General features: G+C 55.5%; 1 pseudogene; it reads right to left on the reverse strand.

Moving 5' to 3' along the window:
- Positions 1-269: 269 nt before the first annotated feature.
- Positions 270-9,138, reverse strand: LOC119906494 (annotated as a pseudogene).
- Between the last annotated feature and the right edge of the window lie 280 nt (positions 9,139-9,418).

Genomic DNA, 9,418 nt, shown 5'->3' on the forward strand with positions numbered 1-9,418 from the left:
GGAAACGCTTCATCTCCAAAAACTGATTCCACATTCCCAAAACTACAAAACCCAAGTTTCTGTTTTTTATACTTTACATTTAGTCTGTCGCTAAACAAAAACACAAACCGGAAAAGTTCACGAGAGATGGACCAGAACAGAACACAGACACCACGTGGTCTTTACCCAGCAGCCACTGGGAGGAGCAGGGCGCCCGGCTGCTTCGGGGAGGAAGAGACTGGATTTGATCACAGGTCAGTTTCTACAGACGGGGGTTATAAACCACCAGGGAGCAGGTCTACAGAGAGACCCTTTCACACCAGCAGGAACCAGACTTCACTAATAACTCACCCCAAACAGGCCAGCAGAGAGGCCAGATCCAGAGGGGGACGGCTAGTCCATGTCTGTTAATATGAGACCAGGCAGAGACAGCAGGAGGACCCAAGGAGGACTACGGCCGGTCACATGACCTGCAGCCTGACAGACCATGAACAGTTTAATAACCACAGAAACAGTGAAGGTTAAAAGGACCAAACTACCGCTTCCAGAGTTTCAGTCCATGTTACAGGTCTCAGACCAGCTCCGCATCCAGGTCCAGACGGCTCCTGTCGGTGGAGGTCTGAGGACTGAAACACTGAAAACCGTCTGATCCTGTTTCTACCAGGAACCTAAAAACCAAACTAACTACCTGTGAGTGTGTGTGTTATTGGCTGTCATGGAAACAACATGATTGACAGGCTCCTCCCCCTCCCGGCGCCTTGCTCGAAGGCAACAAGAGAAGGACAGTGACCACGAAGGCCTCGAACAGAAACAGGAAGCGAAGGCGGCGGGAGGCGGAGTGAAGTCTGTTACTGTGGCATCTCCGTCCCCCCGGGGCTGATGGGAGACATCAACCCCCCCCCCCCCCAGTCTATTTGAGGTCCAGCACCATGCTGGCCGGGTTCTCCAGGTACTCCCTCCACAGGTTGGAGAAGCGACACATGGTGGCTCCGTCGATGACGCGATGATCCGCCGCCAGCCGTTCATGATGTGAGCCCGGACCACCTGACCGCCGGCGCCGAACCGAGGAAGAACCTGACGGAGGAAAACAGGAAGTGTGAGGAAGAAGGAAGCAAGTTTTTATTCTGCACTCATACGGAGGCTCTGCTGAGTGCTGGACCTGCCGCACCAGACCCCGTCAGACCTGAACCCCAGCTGGAGGCTGGACCTGCCGCACCAGACCCCGTCAGACCTGAACCCCAGCTGGAGGCTGGACCTGCCGCACCAGACCCCGTCAGACCTGAACCCCAGCTGGAGGCTGGACCTGCCGCATCTAACATGGTTTGAGATCTGTCTCCACGTTGTGGCTTTCTAACAGTCTGATAATCCTGGAAAAGTTTGGAACCTCACCTGGATTTTCCCCAGGGCTCCGATGGCGACCTCCGGAGGCAGGATGACCGGTTTGGCGTACGTCCCTCCAATCTGGTTTCAATCACAAACAGAGTACCGTCAGTCAGGCCCGCAGCAGCTGCAGGTTCTGCTGCGGTTCTGTTGCTGTTGCTGGACTCACTGATCCGATGTTGGACAGGGTGAAGGTTCCTCCGCTCAGCTCCGAGGTTCCCAGCTGACCCCGGCGCCGAGCGTCTGCAGGCGGTTCAGCTCCTGAGCGATCTGGAACACGCTGAGCAGCTGAACGTTCTTCACGTTGGGAACCAGCAGACCCTGATTGGTGTCCATCGCCAGCCCGATGTTATGAGACGCCTGCAGACAGAGACACACGGGTCCATGAGACCATCAGAGGAACCAGGCGGACCGCCGGACTCTTACTGAGCCCCACCAGGACGCAGAGCGAGCGGTCAGACGCAGGTCCTGCCCACAGAACAACTCAAGAGATCAACAGAGACCCGACGCATCGCAGTGGATTACTCTGAGGGGAGGAGCCATCTTAAAGACGAGGCGTGCTCACCTTGTACGTGATGTTCTGGCAGCCTTCGTCCACCGAGGCGTTCAGGACCGGAAAGTGGAGCAGGCTGAGGGAGGCGGCCTGAACCAATGAGAGCACAGCGTTAGCGTCGACACTAAACATGTGACAGGACACGTATCATCTCTGCGGCGGTCGCACCTTGATGAAGAAGGGCATGTAGCTCAGTCGGACCCCCCGGGCCTCGTGGTGGACTTGAGCTCAGCTCTCAGAGACACCAGGCGGCTCAGGTCCACCTCGTCACAGTAACCGAAGTGAGGAATCTTCAGAGCCGCTGTCATCGTCTTCACCATCGCTTTGTGGAAACCTGCAGACGGGAAAAACGCCAACAGACCCTCAGCAGAGACTTCGCCCCCTGCGGGATCCTGTGTGTACAGCAGTATTAGCGTCATGCATGTCAGCTGACACAGTTCACAGCCTCAGTGTGAAAATGGTGTTGGAAGGTAAGCGTGCTTGACAAGATGTGGCCCACTTCCTGTGTCCTCACTGTTCATAATATCTGCTACTGAGCCTCAGCTTTCCACTACTGTCAACACCAAGATGTGCTCTGAGAAAACCTGCTCCAGGGACCGGATTCAGAAAACCTCTCGGCTTCATGCAGCTGCTAACAGAGAAACATTAGAAAATCAGTCTATTCCCCGACCCTCACAGGCGTGCAGCGCCGTGTTTATTTACAGCGGCGTGCGACGGCGTGTTTACAGTGGCGTGTTTACAGCGGCGTGTTTACAGCGGCGTGCGGGGGCGTATTTATTTACAGCAGCCTGCGGCGGTGTGTTTACAGTGGCGTGTTTACAGCGGCGTGCGGGGGCGTGTTTACAGTGGCGTGTTTACAGTGGCGTGTTTACAGCGGCGTGCGGGGGCGTATTTATTTACAGCAGCCTGCGGCGGCGTGTTTACAGTGGCGTGTTTACAGCGGCGTGCAGGGGCGTATTTATTTACAGCAGCCTGCGGTGGCGTGTTTACAGTGGCGTGTTTACAGCGGCGTGCGGGGGCGTATTTATTTACAGCAGCCTGCGGCGGCGTGTTTACAGCGGCGTGTTTACAGCGGCGTGTTTACAGCGGCGTGTTTACAGCGGCGTGTTTACAGCGGCGTGCGGGGGCGTATTTATTTACAGCAGCCTGCGGCGGCGTGTTTACAGTGGCGTGCGGGGGCGTATTTATTTACAGCAGCCTGCGGCGGCGTGTTTACAGTGGCGTGTTTACAGTGGCGTGTTTACAGCGGCGTGCGGGGGCGTATTTATTTACAGCAGCCTGCGGCGGCGTGTTTACAGCGGCGTGTTTACAGCGGCGTGCGGGGGCGTATTTATTTACAGCAGCCTGCGGCGGCGTGTTTACAGTGGCGTGTTTACAGCGGCGTGCGGGGGCGTATTTATTTACAGCAGCCTGCGGCGGCGTGTTTACAGTGGCGTGTTTACAGTGGCGTGTTTACAGTGGCGTGTTTACAGCGGCGTGCGGGGGCGTATTTATTTACAGCAGCCTGCGGCGGCGTGTTTACAGCGGCGTGTTTACAGCGGCGTGTTTACAGCGGCGTGCGGGGGCGTATTTATTTACAGCAGCCTGCGGCGGCGTGTTTACAGCGGCGTGTTTACAGTGGCGTGTTTACAGCGGCGTGCGGGGGCGTATTTATTTACAGCAGCCTGCGGCGGCGTGTTTACAGCGGCGTGTTTACAGTGGCGTGTTTACAGCGGCGTGCGGGGGCGTATTTATTTACAGCAGCCTGCGGCGGCGTGTTTCCAGCCAACAGCTGATGCGGTTGGCTAAGTGACGGCTCCTGAGCGGTTGTTTGAAGTTTTTCCTCCTCTCCTAACGAAGCGGAGCAGCTGATTACAGCAGGTACTAAAAAAACGCGGCTCGCAGGCTGAGTGTGTTGTCACGGCTCTAATCTTAGACCTGAGCTGTCATTGGCTGCTTCAGAACGCTCGCTGCACGCTGCACGCTGCCAAAACCTGGTCCGGACCGACGTCCCCGTATTTTACAGTGACGGGTTTTATCAGACTTCCTTCCGTCATCACGCCGCCAGGTAAACAGACTCTGACCTTTGAGCGGCTCGGTGACGTCCTTCCCCGTAAAGATGGGTTTGGGCGTGGTGGGCGGGGCTTTGAGGGCCGCCGCGGTGCTCGCGGGCCTGGCAGCGGCAGCAGCAGGGGGTGGGACCGGAGGCGGAGTCTGGATCTCCTGGAACAGGGTCGGAGGTAAGATGGCTCCCGTCTGTTTGGCCAGGAAGTTCAAGATGTCCTCCTTCAGGATGCGTCCATCTTTGCCCGTCCCCACCACCTCACTGAGCTTTATCTGAGAGGTCAGAGGTCACAGCGGTCAGACCAGGTTTCATTACACAGACCGGGACACCGGATAGACCTGGGACAGACTTACGTTGTTCTCCATGGCGAGGCGTCTGACGGCGGGCGTGGCCTGGGTCTTGTGACCTTTGATCTCCTGGTGGGTGTGTTCTTCTCGAGCCATGGCCGGCGTCTCCACCACGTCCTCCTCCTGGATCAGGTCTGAACAATAACAAGGTTTTAGTCAGACCAGAACAACAGGAAACACCTTCAGGTTCCAGACTAGAATCAGCGGCGCCGGGGTCTCACCTGAGCTGGACTCAGTCTCGATGTCGACCAGCGGTTTGCCCACCAAGGCGGTGGCGTCCACGTCGTAGTAGAGTCTTTTGATGACGCCGTCGTAGCGGCTGGTGATGGTGACTGACGCCTTGTCGCTCTGGACCTCACAGATGCTGTCGAACTGAGAAACCTTATCGCCCTCCTTCACGTACCTGAGACACAAAACCAGCTCATGAAGGACAGACTGGACCACCGGACAGACAGCCAGGCGCAGCATCAGGTTATTAACTGGCTAACTGACAGGAAGTGTGTGCGGGTCGCCGCCGGCGTGCCGGCAGGCTCGGTGCAGCAGTACGTACCACTCCTTCACCGTCACCTCCATGATCCCCTCTCCGATATCTGACAGCTTGAACTGGACGACCGGCCCTCGACTCACTGCAGGAGACAACAAGGACATCGTTAAGGACCGAGGGGCCGAGGGGCCGAGGGGCCGGATGTGGGTAGAGGCTGCACTCAGGCAGAAATAAAAGTGGTAAATATATAAATATAAAAATTGACTTGAGTTAAAAAGTAAGACATCTAAACGGATTTCAGCTGGTCTCCGCAGGTAAAGGTGGATTTATCTGAGACCTCAGGAACCGGCCACGTGGACAGCAGGACAGGATTCCCAGTGATCCTGCATTAATACTGGATCTGTTAGTACTCGTCCAATAAGGAAAGACTTGTTGTCTCCTTTAATAAACCAGGACTCAGATGAGGAGACGCTGCAGTTTCTGTTAGATCCAGGTGAGTTTGACCTGAGCCAGAAACACTACAGGTTCCTCAGCACCAGGACGGTCCAGTTAAAGTCACACCTCTCCGTGGGTCCGGGTCTGGACCGACCTGGTCTGATTACAAACCTTCTTCACTGTAAACGTCTGAGAAACAACTAAAAACTGTACCGTCCGGAGATTCTGGTTCCTGCTGGTCTGGACTTACCGACGGCGGTGTGCAGCGTCCTGCAGCTGAACATCTGGAGGTTTCTCTCCCATCTGACGGCGAGCGGCTGCAGAGTTCTGTCCGACCTGAAGTTCTGCAGCCGGAAACATCTGCGGCGGTACTGCTGACTCAGCTGAGGGGACAGAGGACAGGGATCAGAGACCGGAGACAACAGAGACCAGAGGACAGAGACCGGCTGTACAGTTCAACAGCAGACAGTACCACAGGTCCGTGCTGCGAGACGTGCTCGCAGCCTCCCCGGTCCCCCGTGGAGACAACACCACCACCACAGTGCCCGACAATAACGGGGCCCGATGGCCAGGGGCCAGTAAAAAGTAACGTCGGGAAAGCTGAACTAGCAACTCGCAGCCCAGAAACTCAACATCCAGCAGTTGCTTTGCACCGTTGTCCAATCCAGAGTTGTAGTTACGTGACGAGAGGTTGTCAAATGTCATTTCTCTAATCTCACTCATGCAGGACCTCTGGGTCGAAAGTGAAACCTGCGTCCTCTCCTGCAGCCAGCAGGGGGCGACTTAAACCTGCGTCCTCTCTAGCAGCCAGCAGGGGGCGACTTAAACCTGCGTCCTCTCCAGCAGCCAGCAGGGGGCGACTTAAACCTGCGTCCTCTCCAGCAGCCAGCAGGGGACGACTTAAACCTGCGTCCTCTCCAGCAGCCAGCAGGGGGCGACTTAAACCTGCGTTCTCTCCTGCAGCCAGCAGGGGGCGACTTAAACCTGCGTCCTCTCCAGCAGCCAGCAAGGGGCGACTTAAACCTGCGTCCTCTCCAGCAGCCAGCAGGGGGCGACTTAAACCTGCGTCCTCTCCAGCAGCCAGCAGGGGCGACTTAAACCTGCGTCCTCTCCCGCAGCCAGCAGGGGGCGACTTAAACCTGCGTCCTCTCCAGCAGCCAGCAGGGGGCGACTTAAACCTGCGTCCTCTCCAGCAGCCAGCAGGGGGCGACTTAAACCTGCGTCCTCTCCAGCAGCCAGCAGGGGGCGACTTAAACCTGCGTTCTCCCTGCAGCCAGCAGGGGGCGACTTAAACCTGCGTCCTCTCCAGCAGCCAGCAAGGGGCGACTTAAACCTGCGTCCTCTCCAGCAGCCAGCAGGGGGCGACTTAAACCTGCGTCCTCTCCAGCAGCCAGCAGGGGGCGACTTAAACCTGCGTCCTCTCCAGCAGCCAGCAGGGGGCGACTTAAACCTGCGTCCTCTCCAGGAGCCAGCAGGGGGCGACTTAAACCTGCGTCCTCTCCAGCAGCCAGCAGGGGGCGACTTAAACCTGCGTCCTCTCCAGCAGCCAGCAGGGGGCGACTTAAACCTGCGTCCTCTCCAGCAGCCAGCAGGGGGCGACTTAAACCTGCGTCCTCTCCCGCAGCCAGCAGGGGGCGACTTAAACCTGCGTCCTCTCCAGCAGCCAGCAGGGGCGACTTAAACCTGCGTCCTCTCCAGGAGCCAGCAGGGGGCGACTTAAACCTGCGTCCTCTCCAGCAGCCAGCAGGGGGCGACTTAAACCTGCGTCCTCTCCAGGAGCCAGCAGGGGGCGACTTAAACCTGCGTCCTCTCCAGCAGCCAGCAGGGGGCGACTTAAACCTGCGTCCTCTCTAGCAGCCAGCAGGGGGCGACTTAAACCTGCGTCCTCTCCCGCAGCCAGCAGGGGGCGACTTAAACCTGCGTCCTCTCCAGCAGCCAGCAGGGGGCGACTTAAACCTGCGTCCTCTCCAGCAGCCAGCAGGGGGCGACTTAAACCTGCGTCCTCTCTAGCAGCCAGCAGGGGGCGACTTAAACCTGCGTCCTCTCCTGCAGCCAGCAGGGGGCGACTTAAACCTGCGTCCTCTCCAGCAGCCAGCAGGGGGCGACTTAAACCTGCGTCCTCTCCAGCAGCCAGCAGGGGGCGACTCCAGCGGCTGCAGAGAGAAAATGTTTCTACTTGTCAGCTGATTTATTCCCTCAGTAAACACTTTCCTGATGAGTTTCTGGTCTCAGTCGCTCGTTTCAAGTCTTCTTCAACACAGCATGATGTTCATTTAGTAAATTATGGTCCCATTTAGAGGAACAGAGACCAGGAAGCAGGGGAGGCTTTAGGGCGGGGCTACAAGCTGATTGACATGTTGCTACCATAGCGACATTTTTTTTAATTAACCGGCTGTCAGCAGCAGAGAGCACGTCATGTTTGACTTTGTTTTGTTAACCTTTTTATTTTTTATCATTTTAACTGTGATCACATTTATAGTTTAGTTTCTTTATATCCAGGAAAGATTTAATAACCGATTCAACACTTTTGGAAGGAAGGGCAAGAAAAAAAATGTATTCGGGCCAGTAAGTTTCAAACCCACTGGCCCAGTTTAAAGTTTAAAGTTGAGCCCCGGACCATCATCGGCCGGATTTCAAACGACGATGAGACTTGATATCGGGAGGAAAGTGACATCTAGCAGAGTGGAGCTCAGAGAACAACCAAGGAGCTGATTTCACATAAAGACACTCCCGTCTCCATCAGTGGAGCCGAGGCGGAGCAGGTGAATCAGCATCACAGAGAACTCGACGTGGTCGTCTCACACCAGCTTTCACAGACGAGCAACAGAACAGGAAATAACTTCTAAAGCGAGAGACAGGAGCGTCGGAGGGGGACAGGGCAGGCAACAGTAGCAAACTGTCTAACCTGCAAAACATACGTACTGACATGTTTTGGTGCTGGACCTTCATCAGAAACGTGGTGTTACACAGTGAAACGCCATCTTTTGTAGGAGGTGACTTGTTTGCCTGCGAACAATATGATGAATCTCACTGGTACCTTAAATATCAACAGACTAACAGCTCAGAGAAAAACTCTGAACGATATCATGCCTCAATGATGTGAACTAACAACGACGTTTATATATTTCTAGAAAAGGGGAAAAATCTTCAGCATAAATCTTTCTTATCTAAATGCAGCAAATAACTTGTAGTGCATCCAAATGTAAACAAACACAATCGGCAGGACAGGGACCAAAGGATCCTGAAGGGCCGCAGCCTGTTCACCCTGCTGCATGCTGGGAAGAGATGTAGAAGTTTCTGCTGCCGCACCTCCAGACTGCAGAGCAGCTTCCCCCCCAAGCTGTCAGACTCTTAAACTCCACTCATCGTAGTTTATTTCTGTTACAATTTCTAGAATTGACTCTGTATAAATGTGTTCTGTCTGCTGCTGGGCAGGAGGGAGTTAAATCTACCTACCTGCCGGACTCTACCGGACTCTGCCGGACTCTACTGGCCCCTACTGGCCCCTACTGGCCCCTGTTCCCTCCGTCAGCAGCAGTCTGGCTCCTGCAGGTCTCTGTGACCCACTAACTGGTTCACCTGCATGAAGCTAACTGAAGCTAACACACCGGTTAGCATGTTAGCAGCTGCTTTATCAGCTGTTAGCGTGTCAGCAGGCGGCTGACGCAGGGATGACGTCACGTGGCGTCAGCGGCACTTTGTCAGAAGCAGACAAACAGAAAGCTGAAAGTTAGAAGCTTTCTTTCCTCACCAGCTGTCTGAGCACCGCGAAGGAGCCTCTGGTCACCGCCGCCATCTTTTCTCTCTGCTGCCGCGCCGACGTCACAGCCGCACGCCCCTCTCTGCAGCCAATCACCAGCCCGCGGCTTCTTCTTCGAGGTTTAACTGCAGCCTGCGTCATTGGTGTAGCATGACTTCCCCCTTCTGGAGTAATTGAGTCCTGCAGGGTCCGGATTGTCACATGTTGGAGGTTAGAAAGTTGTTTATAAAAATGTCCGTCCTCTCTGAGCAAGACTTCAGGTACAGTTCAGGTTCTACAGGTTCTGGACCCAGACGGCGTGGTTCTGGTCTCAGTCTGGTCCTTACCACCTCCTCCTGTTTCTCTCAGACCACATGTCCTGACGCGCTCCGTCTCTGGTTTGGAAAGTCTCATTTTGGCATCTGTGCACTCGCTCATTACCCATGATGCCCCTGTG

This window comes from Micropterus salmoides, unplaced genomic scaffold (assembly GCF_014851395.1).
Source record: "Micropterus salmoides isolate LMB-PRFRI ecotype aquatic unplaced genomic scaffold, ASM1485139v1 Ms_hic_scaffold_1626, whole genome shotgun sequence".
NCBI lineage: Eukaryota > Metazoa > Chordata > Actinopteri > Centrarchiformes > Centrarchidae > Micropterus > Micropterus salmoides.